The sequence below is a fragment of the Panthera pardus genome, unplaced genomic scaffold (genome assembly GCF_024362965.1).
Source record: "Panthera pardus isolate Hobbes unplaced genomic scaffold, ASM2436296v1 HiC_scaffold_3, whole genome shotgun sequence".
NCBI lineage: Eukaryota > Metazoa > Chordata > Mammalia > Carnivora > Felidae > Panthera > Panthera pardus.
Window position 1 is genome coordinate 51,228,112 of NW_026526876.1, and position 25,662 is coordinate 51,253,773.

Genomic DNA, 25,662 nt, shown 5'->3' on the forward strand with positions numbered 1-25,662 from the left:
TGGACCACCATCTAGCTGAGCCTCAGACCTGGACTCCAGCTCGTCGCACAGTCTGGTGACCAAGGCAACGAGAAGCAGAGGGATGCCCAGATAGGGGCGAATGCAGGCATGCACGGGACTCAGGTTCAGACTCGGCCAGCCCCGCCTCCGGCGGCCTCAGCTCCGCCAGGGGGCGCGCTCGGAGGCTGCGCTCTAGCCCGCCGCGTGCCTCGCCCCTCTCTATGGTGGCTCGGGCGCTGCGGGAGCGGAGGCGCGCTCCCGAGAGGGGGCGGGGCCGCGCCGGGGGCGGGGCCGCGCGAGGGGCGGGAGCGGCCGGGCCGGGCGGCTGGGGATGGGTGGGGGGGCCAACTTCCTGGGGCCGCCCGTGAGGATGTCGCGACCGCCCCCCGGTGCCCCTCAGCCCCGGAGACGCCGCCGCGGCGGAGTCCGAAGCCCCCCTGCCTGAGGCGTCCGCGGCCCGGATCCGGCTCCTCCCCTCCCCTCCCCTCCCAGGTGCGGACCGGGCGGGCGGCCGCGGCAGGTGAGGAGGCGGCGGCGGCGGCGCTGGGATCCGCGGGGCGCCCGGCCTGGGTGGGGTCCTGGGGGAGGCCGGGGTGGGAGCGCTGCTCGGCCTCGGCTCTCGCCGCGCTGTGGTCTGGAAGCGCCTCCTCCGTGCGGGGCGCGGCCTGGGACTCTCCCTGCCTCGCTGGAAGTCTCCGCATCCGGGGCAGCTCGCACCTGTCCCAGTAAAAGTCCCTCCAAAGAAAGCATTTCACCTGTGGGGGCAGTAACAGGAGACGGGTCTTTTCAAATATCCCCAAACGCCTTACATACCGGCAGGTTCAATTGGCTTGTGGGGGGAAAGATGCCGCCTTACGGCAGAGGAAACTGAGTCAGGGACGCGGCGGCCTGGTGTCCCCTTAAAGGAGCTGGCTTGTCCCTGCTTCCTAGCGGAGGAGCCTTTCGGGCCTCTCGGAAGGAGGCGGCTGGAGTTTGGAGGCTTAGTGGAGAAGTTTGGGAAAGTGCTCCCCCCACCCCCTCCCGCTTTAGGGATTTGTCCTCTGTTCGTGTGAGGTGGTGTGTGAGGTCGTCAGTGGCCAAGACGGAGAGGGAAGTGGGGCCTCTCTGCAGCCGGCAGCCCCTGAGACATTTGCCCAGGCGTAGGAAAGTATGGCTAGACCAGGGGAGTCAGAGCATGGCAGGCATCTGTCTGCTCAGAGCCTGATTTCGGGCCGGTAGAAGATACAAACAACAGCATATTTTCTCCTTTTTGTTGGCCTGCCATTTATTCTAGTGGGAAAAAACTGCTTGTGTAATCAAGGAAGGGTGTATCAAGCTCCTCCCAGTCTACCGCAGGGAGGAATTACGGTTAGCTTGGAAATAGGGCTTTACCCACTACTGTCACTTTGCACCTTGGCTAAAGGCCACGGTGACCTAATTACAGACATCCACAGGTGCATGTGGCCTTCTAGAAAGCAGCGAGTTCCTTATTCATCCCCTTTTACAGGTGGTTTGGAGGACCGGGAAGATTTCCCGTCACTCCTGTTGATACAGCTGTCTGGGGAGCCTTGTGATTTTCTTAGTGACAATTCAAGTTACTGCAATGTGACCAAAGCTGTCCTATTTATTGAGCCATTTTTTTTAGGAGTGGGAGTAGGCAGGGGACAGGTGCTGGGCCGAGTTCCTATACAGAGTTCCAGGGTTGGGAGATGCAGGGTTGCTCTCTGTTCAGGGGATTTCAGGTTTGAATAACTTCTTTATCTTTTTTTGTGTTCTTTTTCACATTCAAGGAAGTGGGTGATGGCAAGTATTTCTGAAGCATTATGGCATATTTCCTAATAATTTTGGACTTCAGAGTACAGTTCATAAATTACAGTTGATTTAGAGGTGTTATTTTTCTTAAGTTTGGAAGTTGTGTATAACAACTTGATGTGGCAAGGCTAAATAATAACTTGATTGTGCTTGAAGGAAATTTCCATGTAATCTAGGAGACACCCACACACTTTAATGTCTATATCTAATTATGAAGATAAGCCCACTAAAAACTTTCAAATTGGTCAGGTAGAGGTAGAGAGCTGTTACTCTGACTGTTTACATTGGGATCAAGGGTTTTAAATTCTCTAAATTGACTTAATTTAACCATTTGCTAAAATAATACGCACAAAACAAGAGCTGTTCTCAGATTAGAAATTAATTTGTTTTTTTTTTAAATTTTTTAATGTTTTTATTTATTATTGAGAGACAGAGAGACAGAGTGTGAGCAGGGGAGGGGTGGGGGGGGGGGGCAACAGAATCTGAAGTAGGCTCCAGGCTCTGAGCTGTTAACACAGAGCCCGACGCAGGGCTCGAACTCACCAACTGTGAGATCATGACCTGAGCCGAAGTCGGTCGCTTAACCGACTGAGCCACCCAGGTGCCCCAGAAATTAATTTGTTTTTAATCTTTCTCATGGCCAAGGGGTTGACATAACTAACTGCTTAGCACTATCTAATAATGCATCTTTAAGGCCTCTTAAGATAGCAGTGGAAGAAGCATTTTCAATTACCAGCATTTAGAAAAGACAAAACAGCAACAGTAACAAAAAAGGGCACAATTTCTTCCCTAAACACATGTTCACTGTCATGTTTATTATAGCCACACCCATCTGTAAGAGTATTGTCCCTAGAACTTTCTGGAAACACCTATAGACACCTAAAGAGTGTTAGGGGGACAAATTCCACCTTGATGTCTTATAATAGAATCTTTAATGCTGCTATTGCTTTAATGGTAGACTAGAGACTTAAAAAAATATTTATTTTGAGAGAGAGTGCTGCACCCACGAGCAGGGGGAGGGGGAGAGAGAGACAGAGAGAGGGAGGGTGGGAGGGAGAGAATCTCACGCAGGCTCCACAATATCCACTCAGAGCTCCACATGTGGTCTGAACCCACGAACCTCAAGATCATGACCTGAGCTGAAATCAAGAGTTGGTCGCTCAACCGACTGCGCCATCCAGGCGCCCCTAGAGACTTTTATATCAAACTTGTACTGACCATAGTGTTTATATTTTGGGATGAAAGTTTTAACCTATGTACCTTTCGAATCTCCTCACCTCTCCAATACAGAGCTAAGTTATAATTTAGAGTTTAATGAGAATACATAGTTTTCAATTGCTATTGGTTAAATCTCAAGGGACGAGCTGCTTTATTATTGTTTGGTAATGGTTACTGGTTTGGTAATGATTACTGGTTATTATTTTTGTTTGGTTACTGGTTATTGGTAGTGGTTACTTGTGTTTATGTAAGAAAGATTTTGGTAATTATAAGGACAATCTGTATTTTTTTATTACATTTTTTTGGTTTATTTTTTAATTGAACTATAGTTGACACACAAGGACAGTCTTTTTATATGCAAACACACGAACTCCCATTCTTTCAATAGGGAAATGGTTTGGTCATTTTCTTGTATCGTGACTTTATATTATCAACAGCGTTTTAAATAGGACTTTTAATAGGATATTCTGTTACATCTCAAATGAAAGCCATCCCTGACAGGAAGGAATCCTAGGCCTTGGCTCTCCCAGTTTCCAGGATTTATCAGTTGCCATGGTCAGGACAGTGGTTTTATCTAATCCTATAATGCCATTCTTACTTTAAACCCATTATCTTCCTTTCTCTTGATTAAGATGGTCATGAAGTTTCTTTGCTTTCCCCTGTGCAGGTTGAATATTCCCCATTTTTGATGCATTTGGGCCTGTTAACGTTCTGAATTGGAGCCAAACAGTTGGTTAAGAGAATCCTACTGCACAATCTTAAACATTTTCCTTTTTCAGAGCAAGCATAAAATCTGTGTTTCCTCTGGGGGGGAAATTACCTTTTTGAATCTGATAGGAAAACCAAAGCTGGTTTTTCCAGCTTTGTACCAATACAAAATCTTAACCTTTCCTTTCTGGTTTTGCTAGTACAGTGACTGGTGACAGTAGTGAATGATGAACTAGAGCCATTGGGAGATCCCCAAGTCTTCCCGAATCAGTAAAAAAAAGGTCACATTGTATTCAGTGCAACCTTTAGCCTTTTTAGTGTGTTTTATTGCAAGGAGTTCCCAAAAGCCAGCCATTCCTTGAAAGCTGCAGTTTGCAGCTGAGTCACTAAGGGGTTCTTTAAAAATACAGATTTCCCAGCCCCACCTCCTGGAGATTTGACTGAGTGAATGAGTGATGACCAAGAATCTACATTTTATGTATTTATTTTTTTAATTTTGTAAAAATGTTTATTTTATTTTTGAGAGACACAGAGCATGAGCTGTGTAGAGGCAGAGAGAGAGGGAGACACAGAATCCAAAGCAGGCTCCATGCTCCGAGCTGTCAGCACAGAGCCCAATGGGGGGCTCCAACCCACGAACTGTGAGATCATGACTTGAGTGAGATCATGACCTGAGCCGAGTCAGAAGCTTAACTGACTGAGCCACACAGGCGCCCCAAGAATCTACATTTTAAAAACCATTCTGGCATCTATTTCCAAAAAGGTCCCCAAAGCGATTCTGATATGCAGTCAGGTTTGGGAGCCACTGTTGCACTGCTTTGAAATTCTTTACAAATGGTAGTCCCTTTAAAAGCATCATTATGGTATCCAGGATGTTTGATTTGCTAGAATAGCCCATTTCCTAGTCATGACAGATAACAAAGAGCTTTTATAACTTTTATGTAAATTACTTTACAAAGAGGCACCCCCCCCACCCCCCGCCCTCCCGCTGTATTATCTATCTGGAGTCATGAGGGAGGGTTGGTGAAAGTAGCTTCCTTTATTTCCTGAGTGGACAAATGAATGATAATGTGGAAACGACTGGAGGTCTGAATCGGTAGTCGAATCTAGTTACGATCAGTGTTGGATAGGAGAGATGCCTGGGAATTCTCCGCGTGTAGGATTTAAAAATAAAGCCAACTTGCCAGATGTTTCACTGCTTCATAGCCAAAGAGCTTTATTGAAAATAATGGAGGCTTAATAGTCAATAAAATTTAGTCACGGGTCCTTTGCGGAGTTCATGGAAGGAAGCACAATTGCTGAAGTACAGAACCATCCCAGTTAAAACAGAATTGGGGCACTCAACATGTTAGTTAGGGAATTAAACTTGGGAGAAGTGTAACAGTTGAGGAAATAGACAAACCTGGTTTTGAATCCCAATTCTTCCACCTCCTGGCCTCTGCTACTTCAAGACACGTTCCTTAATCTTTGTCAGCTTCATTTTCTTCATCCCCGAGATGAAAATAATACCTGATGGGATTGTTCTGTGGATTAAAAGAGAGAAGATACATTCTTTATACATTGCAGGCAACTCCATGAATGTTCACTTCTCCTACTTTCTGCTAGGATTTCTATTCCAGAGGCTTAAGATGTCTTTCTAAATCTGGCCTTCTCTGTATCTCTTTCCAGGAATATCTACTCTGTCAGCTCTTTTAGAGAGTCTCTGAAAGAGTGAGGACTAAAGTTAGGAACTGGATGATATGGGTAAAGAAGAATGAGTCATAGGACACTCAAAAGTGTTTTTAGAATGAGAGGAGTATAGGCATATATCCAGAGTTACTGTTTGCAGAAATGAATTAATGCCATCCAAATTCAGCCATACGTATCTGTCTATCTGGGTGGTAGTGTGCGGGCACTCACGTCAGTCTACGAGGCTGTAAGGGTGGCCCCGTTAAGTAGCAGCTGACATCCATTTCTTCCCTCATCTCCCGTTCTCCCTTTCGGTCTCTTTTGTTTCTCTTTCCCTCTCTCCTCCCTTTCAAAGTGCCCTTCCTTTCGACTTGCCAATCATGCCCCAGTAATCACAGGCCAGGCCCCTGAAACTCCAGGCTAAAAGAGAGGTTGCTGGTTGCTAACACCTGTCTCCCAGCTAAATGAATAGGCCCTTTTGTGGGCAGGATGTTAAAAAAGCTGATTAGTACAATACTGGCTTAAAGGACCTATTAATGATACAGCATATGTAAATCAGAGAGTGATTCAAAGCCATTTTCAAGATTTCTTTCTTATACCATATATTTATTTTTTATATTGAATTACGATGTTGGTTGAAAGTTTGTGTCTAAACCATGAATCTGTTTATTGCCCAAACAGACTAATTTTTGTCATTTGATTGGGAATCATTTATATTCTAAAGAAGTTTCTACCCTTAAGGGCCTTTGTATTGTTCAGCAAATGTCTAACTGGTGTGTAATACAATTAAAGTTTTGTTCACTGCGCTGCTGACATAATTAGTTTAATTTCTGCTCCTTATATATTTCTCTTGGCAGCTGGGAAATTAAAATACTAGATGTTGCATAAAACTGCTTTTTTGAGGGGGTGATTTTACTGTCAGTTGAATGGACTTAGGCCCCAGGGTACATTTTTTAAGATGTCTTATTCAACTTTCCTGTAATAGTCTTCTTTCTCTCCATAGAATTAATGTATTAAGGCACATAATTGGCTATTTAAGCATTCAGAAGAGACAATGTTTGGCCTTTACCCCATGATTATATTTTTTCCTTACATCTCTTTTGAGGAAATGTGTGTAATTTTTGAAACCTCTAAGTATATTACACTTACACGAGCATGTGGACTTTTGCAAAGACTGGAGAGTGGAGTGGGTTTCTCTGATAAGGTGTATTATTTAATGCCCTCCCCAAATCACCGCTCTGTTCTTTTTAGATCATAGCGTTTGCAGACCTGATGTGAAAGTGGAGAGGCTGAGCTGCCTGGCAAATCCTCCTCACAATTTTTCTATGATACGTTTCACAGAAATGGCTCTAGTCTTCGGGAACAGAAGTTGCTCTCGAGGAGACTTTACATTTAATTACTCTAATCCGCCCTTCATTTCCTATAGGATTCTTGCAGAGATTCTCACCAGGCTGCTGATTTCATGGAGTCATGACTTTACACAGGTTTTTAGCTCTGTTAAGGCTTCCAGCCTCTTTTTGTGTTTTTTGTTTTTTGTTTTTTTTTTAAATGGAAAGTGACCTTGGTCTGGTAATTTCTCCATTGTCCTCTCCTATAAAAAGATAAGCAAAACCTTCTTGCAATCTCAGCAGCCTTTTTCAGCAGCTACCCCTCGTGCTGATTTTGAACTTTTAAAAAATTTTGTTGAGCAAGTGTTACTTGACTTTTTAAAGCTGCCCCTCTCTGGTGCTGGGGGCTAGGCCCCCATCTCCCAGTTTAACATGCTCAGGCCTTCTGGAATCGCGTATAAAGACCCGATTTTCATTGTCTCTGGGTTGTGGAGTGGTCAGGGCTCCCTAGGACAACTGTTTGTTTCCCCGCAGTCCAGTTCTAAAGGGAGGGGAAGCCCATCCCCATTTGAACTACCAGGAGCCAGTCTGATCGCCGAAAACATTTTAACTGCCTTGATCCTCTTGAAAGAAATGCTGCCTAGTCATCCTGAAACTTACAGGAAGTTAGGCCAACTGGAGGCTCTGCTGGCCTCTGAGTGGTTAATGCAGTTCGTTAGTAATCAGCACCATTGTTTATTTGCAACTGCTGGATTATGTTAAAAGACTTGCAAAAAAAGAAAAAAAAAAGCTTTTCTTAAGTAAATGGAGCATCCTTCTCTCCCACCCCATCTTCTTCATGCTCTACTCATTTGCTTTGGAAAATCTTTCCAGTCTCAGTCCAGATGACAGGCATACAGACGAACAGCACAAGATTTGATCCTAAAATGTATAGAAGTGTGTTGTCCCTCCAGCATTTTCTGTGAATCTTACCTTTTTTCTTTATGATAATGTTTAAGACATCTGCCTGGGAAATAGCCTCATCCTATTTCTGCTTCCAACCTTTTCCTAGGTCCTGACCACAACCAATTAATTACACCTCCTCTTGACCATGGTAAACTATTATTTTATTAGTGTGGAAGAAGATTCACCAGAGCATAAGGCTTTAATCGAAAATGCTGGACAAAAGGAGCATTCTAGTTTGAAGAAAGAGAGCAGAGTGTTTTCTAGGGCTTGCTCTAGCAGCAGTAGGTCAGCTGAAGTTCAGTTAGTTGGAGGAATCTTTAGTCAAGGATGGTTCTAGGAAGAGGGGGAATTGGTTTTTTTGTAAAGTAGCAGCCATTGTTTGGGCATTTGGGATTTTTTGGAGGGGTGAAGAGGGAGAGTTAGGGGCTAACATTTTGTACAGTTGGAAGAAGGTGGCAGGAAGAATTGCGGATGCTAGGACCTTCTCAGCCCATAGCGGCAAATTCTTAGTCTTTCAGCTTCTCTCCTGTTTGCCTTGGTTTCTACCTTTTGGGCATGACTGGACTTCAGGTACCATTCTTGGTCATTTTATTTACTGATGGAAGAATTTGCTTAGTCATTCTGAGTGCAAGCTGAAGTTTGCCAGTGTTTGCTACGGGACGGGTGGATGGGGAGAGGGGGTGCCTGAATATTCCGAGAAAGCTTGGCAAAGGCCACTCCACCTTCCTTACTGCCCTCACCGTATAGTTGGACCCAGCACTCCAGATGAATCTGAATCCTCTACTCCCATGCCCACTGGTCTGATCCAGTGAGGTGTTTCCTAACTCTCTGGGTTGTTGTCACAGTTGCGGACCAGCAGCTTGATGAATAGGGACAGTGAGCCAGCCAGTTAATAGGGGACATAAAAATGGTATCCTTCTGCCACTTCACCTCCAGATGATCTTCATCAGATTCTTAAACTTTGTGTGATAAAATTTTTGAGGGGTGCCTGGGTGGCTCAGTTAAGTGTCTGACTCTTGATTTTGGATCAGGTCATGATCTCATGGGCTGGGTTTGTGAAATCGAGCCCTGTGTTGGGCTCTGTGCTGACAGAGTGGAGCCTGCTTGGGATTCTCTACCCTGCTTGCAGGCACATAGGTGCTCTCTCTCTCTTTTTCTCCCCACCCCCTGTCAAAATAAATTAATAAATAAACATTAAACATTTTTTTTTCATACAGCATATCAACATGTCTGTAATATGAAATGAAAATACACTGACAATTATTTTTAAATTGGTTTTTATTTAAGATATAGGCTGTCCATACCTGCACTGTACACACTTTTGGAAATGCTCATAAACTGTAGCCTGAAATCCTCCTGTCTCATCTTTTTAGAAACAACACAAACATAAAAATAAGCCACTGGTTTTATTTGGGAGGGATTGCAGAAAATTCAAGAGTTCTGGGGTGCCTGGGTGACTCAGTTGGTCAAGCATCCAGCTCTTGATTTCGGTTCAGGTCATGATCCCAGGGTTATGGATTGAGCCCTGCAATGGGCTCCTCACTGAACGTGGAGCCTGCTTAAGATTCTCTCTCTCCCCCTCTCTCCCTCCATCCCTCTCTCTCCCCATCCCTGCTTGCACTCTCTCTAAAAACAAACAAAACAATTTTGATGTCATAACATGTACATATTTACATGTATTTTAATTTACATTTGGTCTTCCCAACCAAACATCATTTTTTTTTTTTTTTAACTTCTGTGCCCAACATGGGGTCCAAACTCACAACCCTGAAATCAAGAGCCACAGGCTCCACTTACTGAGCCAGCCAGGCACCCTCACCAATGTCATTTTTATAAATGGGGAAAAGTTGGGGCATCTGGCTGTCTCAGTTGGTAGAGCACGTGACTCTTGGTCTCAGGGTCATGAGTTCGAGCCCCACATTGATGTAGAGATTACTAAAAAAAAATTTAAAAATGGGGAAAAGTTGAAATTTGTTACATATTACAAATATTATAAAAGTGTATTAGGGGCGCCTGGGTGGCTCGGTCTGTTAAGTGCTGGACTTCAGCTCAGGACATGATCTCATGTTTCGTGGGTTCAAGCCCTGCGTCGGGCTCTGTGCTGGCAGCTCAGAGCCTGGAGCCTGCTTCAGAGTCTGTCTCCCTGTCTCTCTGCCCTTCCCCCAATCACACTCCATCTCTCTAAAAAATAAACATTGAAAAATTTTTTTTAAACATTAAAATATGCTTTCTGTAAGTTTTAATGTACGAAATTAAAAATATTCTTTACCTAAGATAATTTATCAGGGATTACACACAAATTGTAACCTTTTTTATTCCTAAAAACATTGCTATAGTATATAAAAATATATGGGTGATCTCAAATTTTAGTGTGCCCCATAATCCCTGGGCACTTGTAAAAAAAATTCAGTTTCCTGCTTCTTAGCCTAGACCTATACAATCAGTGTTTGGGACTGAGGCTTGGATTTCTGACGACCATAATGGTGGTGGTGGTGGTGGTGGTGGTGATGATACTGAGAAATTCTGAAATTAGGAGGCTGCCTTTATTTTGCAGAGGAGGAATTTAAGGCCCAGAGGAGCTTAAGGCACTTTGTATTGCATTGTTCTAGGTGGTTCTGAGGACATTGATAATCACTGTCTTCCTCAGCTACCTGTTACCTGTAAATGAAACAGCCCTGAGCTCCCATCCCTGCTTGGGGAGAGAAGTTCCATCACCTGGTGATTTGCTAATTCAGAACCACAGTGTTACTACTTGGAGATTAGGTGAGGGATACTTACCTTTAATATGCTTAAGAATAAGTCAGTACAACTTGCATTTGGTGCCTGGATCAGGAGGGATGTTTACCTCTTTTGACTAAGCACTAAAAAGGAGTTTTCAACCTCTTGGCCTAACTGTGAGTAACTTTACTCACAGTTAATAAAACCTTAAAAGTGTAAGACAAAATAAAATGGGGATGTGCGGTTTTTTTGAGGCACTAAAGTTTGCGGTGCCTTTTTTAGAAGCCTTTTATAAGTAGTCTAGGAACAAATCTTCCTAGTTTGTGTTGCTGTAATGTCAACATGAATGTTGATATGGAGCAGGGGGGGATAATCTCTGCAGGCTTTGCATCCTGGTTTAAATTGCCTAGTTGGATAAAATGTCAAACTTGATAGATTATTGGAGCTGTTATTTTGGTGGTTAAACAAAAATGAAACTGTTTGGATGTTCTCAAGGAACACTGCTCCCTGTGTCTGGACTTTGCACTGGAGAAAGTTTCAATTGTTCAGAAGCAATACTAGTTAGAAAATGCAGCTTCTGTGGCTCCTAGCACAGCTGTCTAAATTACCAGCTCTGTTGGGGCCTTTGGACAAGCATTGTTGAACACTTTTGGAAACAATTTACGTTTCTGATTCCAAAACGTCTTGGCTGTTCCCTGAATAGTTGGGAAACCTAGAAGTGGAGAAAGGTATGGCATTGTGTCTAGATTATTCAAGTCAAAACTGTTTTCTTTTTTTTTTTTTTTTTTTTTTTAAATTTTTTTTTTTCAACATTTATTTATCTTTGGGACAGAGAGAGACAGAGCATGAACGGGGGAGGGGCAGAGAGAGAGGGAGACACAGAATCGGAAACAGGCTCCAGGCTCTGAGCCATCAGCCCAGAGCCTGACGCGGGGCTCGAACTCACGGACTGCGAGATCGTGACCTGGCTGAAGTCGGACGCCCAACCGACTGCGCCACCCAGGCGCCCCTAAAACTGTTTTCTTTAAGTGTCTCTCGAACAAATGTCTCTCGTTATCTTTCTGACTGGGGTGGGGTGGGGTGGGGTGGGGTGGGGTGGGGGTGGGGGACTGTAAAGAGAATGTTGACACCCTGGGCCTTTCTTTCCTAGTTACTGACTATTCAGTAGGATGGCATGTTGTCCGGCAGTGTGCCACCTACAGAGGACTTTGGTTATTATAACCTTGATTAGGAAAGAAGGATGAGGATACAGATGTGTTTGAAAGTCTGTGCCTGCTGTGTGAAGCCTTGAATTTGCACTTTGAACATTTGATTTGGTGAAGGACATTATTAAAACTGTCTCGACAAAACAGCCCCCTTTCCTATTGAAATCATATTTTGCCCGCGAGAGTTTGGGAAGCATTAGGCCTGCTCAGCAGGATTTATTTTACTCATTCCATTGTGTAAAATGATACGTTTTTTCTGAACAGAATTGTATGGGTTGCTTGGTGGGAGTCAGGGGAAGGCTTACTCTTGTCTAAAAGTATGAGAGAATTTGGTGGAAGACTGATGAAAAGACTGACATTTCTTTTGCTGTGTTATACTTGTCTTTGTGCCATATTTTACCTGTATAAAAATTACCAACACTCCCTGTGTACTTGCTGTGTGCAGGGACTTGACTATATGAACTTATTTCATCCTCCCAACAGTTTTACGAAGCATGGGTACTAGTTTCTGTGTTCCACAGATGTGAAAACACTGCACAGAGAAGTTAAGTGATGGGTGCAAGGCCACACAGTGTTTGAACCCTTCTGACTGTGAAGTCCAAGCTTTCAACCACCAGGCTATAGTGGCCGCATGGTCCGCTGACACATCCGTTACCATTACTTTTCAGAGTATGTCTTCAGAAGTAGGTTCTAGTTCATATAGTGGTGGGCTTTGAAATTTCTTATATGTGGGCCTCTTTGTGTGGAATGGTATTTAAAAAGAGTATTAGGTGCCTGGGTGGCTCAGTTTGTTGAGTGTACGACTTGGTTTTGGCTCAGGTCATGATCCCAGGGTCATGGGATCAAGCCCCACTTGGGGCTCTGTGCTGAGCATGGAGCCTGCTTAAGATTCTCTCTCCCTCTCTCCCACTCCCTCTCTCCTTCCCTCTGCCCCTCTCCCCTGCTGGCTCTCTAGCTCTCTCTCTTAAAAAAAAAAAAGAAAAGATGTTAGCAACACTTGTTACTTACTAGTTTTAGTTCTGTTAGCACTGAAGTGTTGTTTCATGGTTTATTCCAAATTCTAACATTATAATTGTATTTTTAAAAATTTATTTATTTTTTTGAGAGAGAAAGTGGGGCAGGGGCAGAGAGAAAATCCCAAGCAGGCTCTGCATTGCCAGTACAGAGCCCAGTGTGGGGCTCAAACCCACGAACCATGAGATCATGACCTAAGTCAAAATCAAGACTCGGATGCTCAACCAACTGAGCCACCCAGGTGCCCCTGTAATTGTATTTGGTGTATAAACCAGTCGCCCTTAAAAGCACATTTGGCTAAACAGCTAAAGCTTTGGCTTAGAGAAGGATTTATTGATGGCTTTTCATTTTTCAATTATTTTTTTTCTGGTGGGGGCAGTGTCTTCCTGTTTGTCACTAGGCCTCAATAAATTGCCTTCTACATAAGACATGTAGATGTTCTGACTTCCTGTTGTAAATGATAATGGAATAAATGGTGATAGACCATTTTCAGGAGGAAGTCCTGATCAGTATAGAAAGTAAAACTTTGCTCTCTGGGCTTGAGACACGTGTCCTGCTTCCCCTACGTATGAAACCCTTGAGGACTGGCTTGAAGAATCACAGAAGAAGCATCAGTTAATTTTTTTCTGCTAACCTCTCCCTCACATTTTTGGAGAATGCTCCTGAGACTTTTGTAAGGAAAGCTATTTGTAGTAAGAAGCCTGTCACATGTGAGGTGCCCTACCTGGTAACCACGTCTTTCACAATTTCTTTGTCTTGTTGCTGCAGTGTTCAGATGCTTTTGATTTCCAGCAGGGTACTTTTGGCTGAATGCTGAGCTGAAACTACAGCAGAATTCATTCTGTATGGGTTACTTCTGCCTTTTGGCTCATTGCTCATGGCTCTGGGGGAGCTCAGACGGAAATGCAGGGAGGGATGAGGCACAGGTAATGCCTGAAATGTATTTCAGGTGGTTGGGCCAGCAACTGATCCATGCTTAGAGAATCTTCTTTCTTTTTTTTCTGGCATGGTAGGAACTGCAAAATAAGAAGAAATGTGCTTTGCTTTACAAACTTTTCGCCTTTCTGGGTTCCCCGTGGTGATCGGACAGTTGAATGAGTAATTGCACTTTTATAGTCACATCATCCCTAATCCTCGGCAACCAGCGATCTGTTCTCTGTCTGTATAATTTTGTCATTTCTGAAATGTTATGGAAATGGATTCACAACAATATGTGACCTTCTGAGATTGGCATTTTTAACTTAGCACGATGCCTTCCATGCAAGTTGTGTGTTGTAGTAGCCCGTTCCTTTTTGTTGAGAAGTAGTGGATGTGCCACAGGTTTTTTTTAGCGATTCACCTATTGGTTGTTTCCAGTTTTCAGAATGTAAATAAAACTGTCACGGACATTTGTTTAGAGGTGTTTTGTGTATACAAGTTCTAATTTCTCTAGATTAAGTGCCTAGGAGTACAATTGCTGAGTCGGATGGTTTATATATGTTTATTTTTTTATTTTATTTTATTTTTATTTATAATAAAATTTTTATTTTATTTTATATTTATAATTCAAAAATGTTTAATTTATACTTATGTATAATTTAAAAATGTTTATTTTATTAATTTTTACTTATTATTTTAATGTTTTACTTTATTTTATTAATTTTTATTTTTTTAATGTTTTATTTATTTTTGCGAGGGTACGAGTTGGGGAAGGGCAGAGAGAGAGGGGGAGTGAGAATTGCAAGCCTGACAAGGTGGGGGGGGGGGGGGACTTCAAACTCATGAACCATGAGATCATGACCCGAGCTGAAATCCAGTTGGATACTTGGGGGCACCTGGGTGGCTCAGTCGGTTAAGCGTCTGACTTCGGCTCAGGTCATGATCTCACAGTCCGTGAGTTCGAGCCCTGCGTCAGGCTCTGTGCTGACAGCTCAGAGCCTGGAGCCTGCTTTGGATTCTGTGTCTCCCTCTCTCTCTGCCCCTCCCCCATTCACGCTCTGCCTCTGTCTCTCAAAAAGTGAATAAACATTAAAAAAAATTTTTTTTAAAGAGTTGGATGCTTGGGGCACCTGGGTGGCTCAGTCGGTTGAGCGTCCGACTTCAGCTCAGGTCACGATCTTGCGGTCCGTGAGTTCGAGCCCCGCGTCAGGCTCTGGGCTGATGGCCCAGAGCCTGGAGCCTGCTTCCGATTCTGTGTCTCCCTCTCTCTCTGCCCCTCCCCCGTTCATGCTCTGTCTCTCTCTGTCTCAAAAATAAATAAATGTTAAAAAAAAAAGAGTTGGATGCTTAACCAACTGAGCCACCCAGGTGCCCCAAATTTCTGGTTAGTTCTTTAGAAATTTGCCTCAGTGAGTATATCCTTAAATATGCTGAAAATTGGTTTTACAATGGCCCTACCATCTTATTCACATAGCTGTTTTTTTGTCAAGTGACCTTAGATACCCCACTTCTGGTAATATTACTTAGCTTATGTCACTCATTTAAAAAATACTAAAATAGCACGAGAGTGTAATATAAAGCAGGAGGTAAACCCCATCCTTATCAGAAGTAACTACTATGAAATGGTTTTAAACTTTTGAACTATATGTGTTTTGTATCTTCTTTCACTCTATGTGTATGTATATTCTGTGTGTGTGTGTTCGTGTTCCTGTAGTCCCCATCTGCTGTTGTGTTAATGCTTTTTTTGTTTTCAGTGGAGAATGTATTATGGGCATTTTGGCTGTGATTTTTTTTTTTAAGTGCTTCAGCTTGGGATAGTGTTGTTTTCCTTTTTCTAACCCCTTTTGTTCTCTTATAAAAGGCATGAGAGAAGGCATGAGAGGTACCTTTGAAAGACCTAAACAAAATGTATTTTATTCTTCGTTACATGAGTTTGGGTTGAAATAAGGTTGTAGCTTTATTTGCAAGGAAATCAGCAGAATTCTGGATGTTGGAATCTACCTATCCACTTTATTATAAGTAATGCAAGTTTGATTTTATGAACCTTGAGGGAAGGAAGAGCTGTGAGCACAATAATCTTTGGAGAACGTACAGTCCTTTGGGTATTAGCCTACTCATCAGGGGCTTAATCAGATGGAGTGTTTTCTTAAGTGCTACTGAAATGCACAGTTCAGTCTTTATTTTGAAATCTCTCCTGTCTACTGTCTCTCTTCCATTATTTTGATTACCTTGATGGGACATTCAAGCTGTGCAGCCTTACTCTTTTATTTCCAGAGCCTACACAAGCCAGTTTGAAGATTAACTGTAGGTGAACAGGTAGTTTTGTCTACTTGGCCAGAAATCACCCATCCAGATGAGACACATGTTAACAGAGGCCCCATAGACTTGGGCACCTGCGAGAAGGTAACTTACATCTTGTGGCATTTTAGTGGAAACCAAAGTGAAAAGTCAGAAAGTTTGACTTATGGGAGGCAGGGCATGGGTATGGGAGGTGGCAGGGAGTAGAGAGAGAAAGAGGAGTGTGTGTGGATGTATTTAAAGAGGAGAGTCCAGAGGTACACAGTAAAGAAGAATTGTGAATTCAGGAAATCTTCAGAGTTGAATTACAGAATCTTTGTTCCGAGAGGGTGGTTACTGGGGAATAGGACGTGAGCCTACTAATCACTTCATTATGAAGCTATGGGAGTTGTTTACGTGATGGAGCTGGAGGACAAGGGCCTGTCCCTACCCTTCTTCTGTATTAACAACTCAGGAGAGAAAATGAAGAAATAGCTTTGTAAAGGAAATTACACTATCAGACGAGTTCCCACATTTCCATCGCCAGGTTTCTAAATTGAGCTGCCCAGGATAGCAGATTGGTCACGTTGCTGACTTCCTTTCCCTCCATCTTGTTATTAGGGCCTCCGACTGTGTCCTGTCAGCTTAGGATTCTTCCTTTTCCCGCAGGCTTGCTACTTTTTCAATTCCCTGACATTTAGGGATCTAGTATTTCACTGTGACTGAGGTAGGCAGTTGCTGTACCCTCGATATTGGATACCCTTCTGAACTATTACACCGCAGTGGATAATCAAATGCCCACAATTACATTATAGACCAGATTCTGGTCACTGTACCATCAGAGACAGACTCACATCACGTGCCCTCACACAGCTGGTTGTGGGGGGGGGGGCGGGTGTTGTTTTGCAGCAAAGTGCTGTGAAGCAGGTTCCCACACCTGAACGTGAAAGTGGCTCGTTAAAGATTAAAAGGACTGCCTGGTCCTTCTGGCCCCAAGATGGAATGATCCCCGGCATGGCGACAGCCTCTGTCTCCCAGGAGAGGCCATTTTATACAGGAGGTTTGTGCTTCCAAATGTTACAGTAAGCCTGCATTGGCTGATGCTATGGTGATAAGTTGGCATTTGGGTACTCTCAAGACATATGAGCTATATAGCATCCCATGGTTTGAATTTCTGGGCAAAACTGCCTCATCAGGAAGTCAAAAGCCTCTACTTTCAACCTGTGCCTTTTGGGAGGTTTTATCCTTTGTTTTATTTGACTATTCTGTTGAGTCAAGTGAACTTTAATCTTTACAGCCATAAAAATTCCATTAAGCCCCTTGTACTGCATCCCAGGTGTGAAAGTGTCTCAGTATAACGACTGTGGGTGACAGCTAAAATCCTTAAGAGTAGTTAGGGTAATAATTGTCTCTGGAGGCTTGAAGAAAATAATGGTCCAGTTGACAAAATAAATACAGTTCAGTTGTTGTATACTTGGTGATTCTTGTGGGTAAGAGGACTAATGTCTGTGGCATACTCAGGGAGACTGTGGCTCATTTTGGTGGTCTTTGAAACACAACTTTTCATTTTATTGTAAACAGTGCTCGGGGAACATAGCTATATGACTGGTATCTCAAAATATTTGAGTCCCACCTGCATCAGAATCACGTGGGAGCAGGAGATGATTGAAAATTCTGATTCTTGGGCCTCTCCACTTGGGCTAATCCAGAATGTCTGAGGGACTCGGATGAGAAAGAATTATTTTCAGTAAGCACCCCTGTGGATTCTTAAGTACCCCTAGAGTGGATTCTTGAGTATCCTAAAATTTACTGATTTTTCACATTTAATTTCTGTGATTTATTAGATGATAGATGTTTGGTTGATGCTCATCTGTCTTTTTTGAAGGGGAGGTACTCTAGTTTTTTAAAAAAGGTTAGAAGATCCTAGAACTCCAAAGATGAGAATTTGGCAATGTCCCTAATACTCAACAAGCTGAGGCAGCCACTGGTTTCTGGAGACTTGGATTTATCAATTCAACCTCTTCTCCATAAGAGAAAGGATATGGACATTAATAAGATTAATTTTGTTGAAAAGAATAAATGTGCAGTATCCTTTAGGATGTTGGGGAGGGGAAAGTAGGTAAAAGGGAGATGATAAGAGGAAAAAGTGAGAAAGGGAAAAGATTAGTTAATAAATGGTAAAACGTTTAACCCAGTTTTAAATTACCAATACTTGGGGTGCCTGGGTGGCTCAGTCGGTTAAGCATCCGACTTCAGCTCAGGTCATGATCTCACAGTCTGTGAGTTCGAGCCCCGCGTCAGGCTCTGTACTGACAGCACAGAGCCTGGAGCCTGCTTCTGATTCTGTGTCTCCTTCTCTCTCTCTACCCCTCCCCCGCTCATGCTCTGTCTCTCTCTCTGTCAAAAATAAACATTAAAAAAATTTTTTTAAAAAAATAAATTACCAATACTTGAATATGTGTTCCTTGTTAAAACAAAAAAATTAAAATTCTCGCGAAACTAAAAATACCTCCTGGATCTCCCATTGCAGCTCCCTCCCTGATGTGTGTATCCTCCCATATCTTTTTGTATGTATTTGGTAATTCTCTATGGATTTGGAAGATGACAGAATCCAGAGATGTGAATTTTTTTTCTCTTTTGACACCTGGCTTACTTAACATTTGTAACGTTAAGATCTCTTGCAGAAAAAAAAGGGGGGGGGCCTATAAATAGCATTACATATTCCTGTTCAAGAAAAGCAGTGTGAGTGTGTGCAGATATCACACACACACACACACACACACACACAATCTCTCCTGTGACCACCCATAAAATGTACCTTTAGGTGAGGAATAACTTGTCTGAGTTTTCATAATGCATTGAGAGAACTTAATAAGCACAAAGCCACAATTATTTTTTTTATTTCTCGTTTTCATATAACCTCCTAGTTTTCATATAACCTCATAAAACTTCAAGTGCCTGAAGCCATTTGTTCAGATTTAGCATCTTTTGAAAGCCCTAAATCAGTGTAATCCTCAGCCTTTCCAGTCTAAAAGAAGGAACTGGGATGGGTATGTATGGTTATATTTTGGGGAAACTGATTGGAACTGTACAGAATCCCAAACCGGGAAATGATAATCTGCCATATTTCTCTTCACCTGCTAATGGTGTTTATTTTAGCAGAATTAGGAGATTCTCATGCTTCTGGCCCCCGTGTTGCTGTTTATATAATTTACATTTACTTCCTGGGTATAGTACCATCTGAATTTTCTCTTCCTTTTTTACAGTTACTAATATAGAATGAGCCAGAAGCCTCTAACAATGTTTTTTCCAAAAGAGGTTTCATATTTGTCCATTACTGTACGAACCTTGAAAGTTGCTCCATACCAGAATGTTGTTTATCATCAACTACAGAAATATTTCTTAAAATGTGGTCCATGAGATAATGGTTGTCAGCTGCTGTAAAATGCTTTTATCATTTGAAAAGAACTAATTAACACATACTGTAGGAAAACTTCTTTTAAACAGCCATTTTCTGAAAAAGAAAATGCTGAAAGGGAGGAAATAAAAGAGAGAACATTTTATAAAACCTTATAAAGCCCAGTGTGGCTAGCCTACTGGAATAATGTAATTAAGGGGAACTAAGCAAGTTGGATAAATAACTTTTTTTTTCTTTAACTAGACCCTTGAAAAGGAATAGAATTAAGTAGCATAGTTATTAAACCCAAAATCTGACGGTCTGCACATACATTTTAATTAACCTAATAACATTTACTGAATGACAGGCTGGGCTGGTAGTTATATCCAGAGTTCATAGCATGTGGGATCTGCCTTGAAGGATGGACAAGGCTTGCAATGGGAGCCTTGAATGCCCATGCTAAGGAAGAGCTGGTAGCCGTGGGAAATTTTGAGCAGGCAACAGAAGGATCTGATACGAAATCTCGTTTCTTTCTTATCAAATGAGAAAACACAGAAAGCAAGGGCTTAATCTTTTGTTTTCTTGGTATAGCACCAAAGCCCGTTCTAGCTGGGCAGGGCAAATTCAATAATAATTAATAGCTTTGATGAACCAGTCATTCTAGAATTGATTATTTAATAAGCTGGCCAATAAATGAGAATCGACCTAGATTTAGGGATTTTTAAATGTAAGTGGTAATACAGTTTTCACACACTCCTGTATTCCTTAAGCATCTGGTAGGTGTGATGGTGGATAATGTAGCTTAAGCTGTGTGTGGCAGCTGATTAAACAAAAAAGCCTTCAGTTATTTCTGTCTTAATTTGAGATTTTGAATTGCCTAAGGAAATAGAAAGGTCAGAGAAGGCCTAGTAGGGAAAAAGAAGAGTGAGCCTGGTCCTGGCTGACAGAAATTCACTCTGATGATTTGACCAGCTAAGGATGACTGGGCAAGTTCCGGAGTCCTCTGACCCAGATGTTCTAATTTGTAAATGCAAAGTGACTTCTTTATCAGCCACTCTGGAGAAATCTTCAGGGTTGTGAACCTGCTACCTTCTGTAATCTTGCTGCCCTGAGCCCTGGGCAGTTCTCAAATGAAACTTTGGAAAGTGACCACTGGAGCCTCCCAGGTAAGGGCTCCAGAGGCAGCCGATCGACCAGCAGGAGGGCCATGAGGAAGCTGCCCCTGGTAATCAGCACTGGATTAAAAAAAAAAATCAGTGGGGCGCCTCTTCTTTTTCGAGGTTGCACTTGATTGTGGTTGGCTCAGGCTGGGTTGTTTGGGAAAGAGGAGTTTTGCCTAGCATGAGTCAGCACTGCCCTGGGTAAACCGCCTGCTCTGTTGCAATCTCGCTTACCAAAGATACGTCCCCAGGCGGCACCATTCACTCTGCCTGAAAGCTGCTGCTGTTGGCTCCTGAGATGAGCTCATCTGAAATGGCTCCAAGGACCTCAGCGGCAGGAACTGGAGGCAGCCTGCTCTCTGCTGTGGTAATGTTTTGAAACAGGCAAAACCAGGTAACCCCAGACTGTTTTCTCTTAGTTTCATTTTCATCAGCTAGACTGAGCTGCAGGACGAACTGGGCCAGTCCTTTGTCTCAGAAGTTCGTTAATGCCTTAAGTTTGGGTGTCTTAAAGTCAGTCCTTCAGTCCTTTGGAGGGGGTCTGAAGGGGAGAAGTTTCACTTCATTTGGGATCTGGATGTGGTTTTAGACCTAATTAGACCATTTATTACAGAAACCTTAGAGAAGCCAAACACATCAGGCTTACAGCTTTATCCATCTTTTGCTCTTATAGTTTCTGTCCTATGGTTTTTGAGAAGCAGTTTGGTCAAACTGAACCGTTATTAAAGGAAGAGAGAGAAGCAAAGGTATTTTATTATCTACCTAATCATTGGGAATATCGAATTATAGGGAACGCTGTCTTATCAGTGAGTTTCCATATTTCTGAGGTACTATGAAGCACCTCTCCTCATCCCTAATTCTGATCAGACTACTATTCTCTCTCCCTCCTGCTCTTCACTTCTAACCTTGTTTTAAAAAAAAAAATTTTTTTTTAATGTTTATTTATTTTTGAGACAGAGAGAGACAGAGTGCAAATGGGGGAGGGGCAGAGAGAGGAAGACAGAATCTGAAACAGGCTCCAGGCTCTGAGCTGTCAGCACAGAGCCTGATGCAGGGCTCAAACCCATGAACCGTGAGATCATGACCTGAGCCGAAGTTGGACGCTTAACTGACTGAGCCACCCAGGCGCCCCTCTCTTCTAACCTTTTTAAGTCTTCAGCCTCAATGCTAGGCAGTTGTCCCTCTCAAAGTTTGCTTCTGCTCCTTCCAGTTCCCCCCAAGTGGCACATGTTCTTTTACCTCAGGCCTTTAAGGCCTTTAAGGCCTTTACATAAGCCAGCCGTCTCTAAAACACCCTGCCCCAACTTAACCTAGCTACTGGCTTTAGCCCGGAAGTCACTTCTTCCACAAAGTCTCATTCACCGAGACTGGATGAGTACTCAGGAGAACACAGAATTTACTCTGACCATAGGGTATATCAAGAATCACCATCTGTTTTCTTAGACTTCTATCCATATTACTTGGCACATGGTTCTCAGGGTAGAATGAGGAAGAACCTATAGTGTACTTCCTCAGCTCTGATCCTCTTACCAAACCGTTTGTTATTTCGGCTTCTACCCACATTACCTTGCTCGTGTTTTCCTGAAGAACCCAAGTAAACTCCAGATTACCAAACCCAGTGTTGTGGTTTTAGCCTCCACCTTACTTAATCTCTGCTTGGCATGTGGCAGTGTTGAACCATTCCTTCCCTGCCACCCCCAACCCTCTTCATTTGGCTTTGAGGCTACCTTGTCTCTTCTGAGTTTCCAGTGTCCTTCTATTATTTCTTTATATTCTCTTTTGACTATCCCATAAATGTTGAGATACTCCAAGGCTTTGCCTTGGGTGTCTTTCCACTCTTCCCCGTAGCTTTACTCCAAGGATCTCAAATATACCCATAAATTCAGCTATCCTCAGTATGTCTTACCAACCGGCTGTCTGTCCCACGCTTCAGATCCTTATTTCCAATTTGATAGACTTTGTCCAACTTGACAAACCTACCAGAGTGTTCAAAAGGCATCTTAAATTGTTACATACATTATCTCCACTACCCAGTATCAGTTATCTGCTTGTATTGCTGTAGGTTTGAACTCTGTTAATGATGTCTACCAGGTCTTCCTATTCATACTTTTTAATGCCTCACATCATCTAAATATGCTAAATCCATGGTTGCTTAAACCCTTTTGATTGTATTATTGGAGTACTGTTTGATGTGTGGCTTTCCTTCATTTCCACTGTATTGCATTACTGTACCAGAGGTCAGAAAGTAGACATTTTGTTTAACTAGTCCAATGGCTTAAAATGTGTGTAAATAGTTTTAGGCAGGGCCTGCACTCTTCAATGATTACAGGTAACTGGGATGCCTGGGTGAGTCAGTCATTTAAGCGTCCGACTTCAGCTCAGGTCATGATCTCACAGTTCATGAGTTTGAGCCCCACGTCAGGCTCTGTGCTGACAGCTCAGAACCTGGAGCCTGCTTCAGATTCTCTGTCTCTGTCTCTCCTCCCCCTTCCCTGCTCACGCTCAGCCTCTCTTTCAAGAATAAATAAACATTAAAAAAAAAAAAAAAAAAAAAAAGATTACAGGTAACCCTTCTCCCAGATGTTAAATACTAAAGATGTCACATTTTACCTACTTTGCCTCCAGGAATTTGAGTTTAAAACTTGTGGTTGAGACCCTTATCAAATCTTTTTTTTTTTTTTAAGACTTTATTTATTTATTTATTTATTTATTTATTTATTTATTTATTGTTTTAAAAAGTAATCTGTACCCCCAATGTGGGGCTCAAACTCACGACCCCAAAATCAAGAGTCTGTACGGCTGAGCCAGCCAGGTTCCACCACCACTCCTGCCCCCTTATCAAATCTTGACTGGGCTTTTGCCACTCTACCATGGGTCTTTCTCTGCTCCTGTCTCCTCCACATTGTTGCCAAAGTTATCATCCTAAAAGCCCAAATCAAATCTTTTCGTTCTCAGGTTTTCAGAGTGCCACTGGTTCCCTGTTTCCAACTTAGCTTGATAGGTGAAGTCCTTCACAATTTGACCCTATCCTACCTATCTCATCTCCTTCCTGTCCCCAGTCATTTCTCTCCAGTCCAACCCCTTCCCAACTTCTCTCATTTTCCGAATCCCTGGTTATTGCACTTTCTTCTAGGACTCTGTGTCTTTTTCTGGTGGCCTCCCCCTCAGACTAGCCAAGTACTCATCCCCCAGGAGACTTACTTCATATGTGAAACCTTCCCTGCCTTCTTCAAGTAGAGTTATTCCTCCTTGTTTGGACTTCCACAGTTTATTATTTGGTTTCTTCCAGTAGACTGTTGAATTCCTTGACCGAGCCTGTTCCCTGGCCTAGATCCTGACGCCATCAGACAGTGTTTGAAGTGGGTTCCCAGGGTCCAACCACTAGTCCGAACATTTTTATTAGTCTTGGCAGTATTAGAAAATTCATAAGCTTTCTTATTAAGTGGCAGCTTTTTAGTTCCTATTTGATGAACTTGAGCCCATGGTGCCTATTCCATATATTTCACCTGAAACCATCAGGTAACCATTCAAAGTTGATTTGAATATTTCTTGGGCTTGCTGAAACTTAGTTCTACAATATCACCTACCATTTTTATATAGTACTTTACAAAATTATTTCCCTTGTATCATTTTATTTGATACCTACAATACTCTGTTTTGGGTGGGCTTTATTTATCCCTATTTTACTGGTGATTATAAAGCTACATTTGACATTGAAGCCTACATTCATGTGATACTTCAGAGAGAAAATGTGTTTTTACATTGCTTTAAGCAACTGGTTTGTCTCTTTATAGTTAAATATACCCTGTTGGGTTCTACAAAAAAAAAAGGTGCCTTTGCTCAATAGGCAAGTGCTAAAGATCTTGCCTTTTACAAGACCGTTGCCATCAAGGTGGAAGGAGGTACCCTGAGCCCGCCTGACCTACAGAAAGGCCTTGACTGTGGTTAGAGATCTTGACTGAAATTAATGGCGTGCCCACTCCAACCTCAAGCTTTTCTGTTGTATTTCCTATATCTAGAATTTGTTAAAATCTATTTCAATAATGGAGTGTGAAACCAGGTTGATGAGTGAAGGGAGTCGGCACAAGGTGGAGTAAGCTGAACGTTAAGAGCCCAAAAGTTTTCATAATAATGTCAGCATATGATTGCATTTGTAGGGTAATAACTTCTGTGGTGCTAACATGCCATATTTGGGACTGTGTGGAATTTGAACCAATACGATGAACCATAGAGCAAGGAAATAATCTCTGTTAGATGCTGGCATGTGACCTCCAATTTTTGTCCCCCTGCCCGCACTGCCCCAATGTTTGAGAGGATAAAAATGATTACAAAGTTTAAAAACAAGTCCTATCATTGTAAGTTTAAGAAAAAAAAGGAATGATTTTAGCCTACTGAAGGAAAAGCTAAGGGATGGCTTGATTACCATCTTAAAGTATAAGAATAGTTTTTGCCAGGGGGGTTTTGATTAATTGTTCTTTGGTACTTCAAAGATCTAAGAGGAAATGGGCTTAAATTGAAGGAGGAGTCATTGTAATGAATATGAGGAAGATTTTCTTGATCATCCAAGTTGGGAAACATTTGAATGATTGCTAAAAGAGAGCGTTGAATTTCTGACGATTTCAGTTTTCTATTACTGTGTAGCAAATCATCTTAAAATTTGAGTGGCTTCAAATGGCAACCATTTTATTGCTTATGAATCTGTGAGTTATATTCAGGGAAGAAGGGCATATTGCTTTGCTCCATGTGATTTGACTTGACTGGGAGATCCAACATGGGTTCACTCACATACATGGGCCTCTCTGCTAGCTGTTAGCTGAGACATCTCGGTTCTCCTCCATGAGTTCTGACACTCTCTTGGTCTCTCATCATTCATTAATCAAAATCAGGCTCCTTTTACATGGTGGTTGGTTTCCAAGGTGGCCATAATGGAAGCTGCAGGGCCTCTTAAGGCCTGGGCCTGGGCCTGTTAATCAGTATCTCCTGGAGGGTGTTGGCACATATGAGACAGTCTATGTCCTTTCTCTCAGATAACCTTAAAATGAGGGTGGGGGTTGAGGAAGGGAACAAGACTGATCCAGATAGGTATAACATAAGGCAGAATGGTGGGTGCCTTAAGATAGGCCTGCTGGTCTCCTCTTGCTTCCAGGACCTGATTGAACCCTCCGCCTGGTATGCTCTGCCCTCCAGTCTGCCTAGGCTAAATTATGTCTCATTCATTCAGCACATCATTTAAGGAATGTTTTTTGAAACCTCGCATATTTTTTCTCATAGTTTCTAGCACCTTTTTCCTTCATAACATTTTTTGTTTACAGTTT

At 42.6% G+C, this 25,662-nt stretch overlaps 1 protein-coding gene across 10 annotated transcripts in view; it reads left to right on the plus strand.

Annotated features, from left to right (window-relative positions):
* Positions 1-301: 301 nt before the first annotated feature.
* Positions 302-25,662, plus strand: part of RFFL (ring finger and FYVE like domain containing E3 ubiquitin protein ligase) — a 65,982-nt gene continuing 40,621 nt past the window's right edge. For 2 of the 10 annotated variants that reach the window (XM_053893510.1, XM_053893512.1), the window contains exon 1: positions 303-520. The gene's annotated coding sequence lies outside the window, so the exon portion shown is untranslated. Of the gene's footprint in view, positions 521-10,955; positions 11,105-15,789; positions 15,917-20,470; positions 20,742-25,662 lie in introns of those variants that run through there. The other 8 variants (XM_053893511.1, XM_019423942.2, XM_019423943.2 and 5 more) reach the window with 7 other exon arrangements.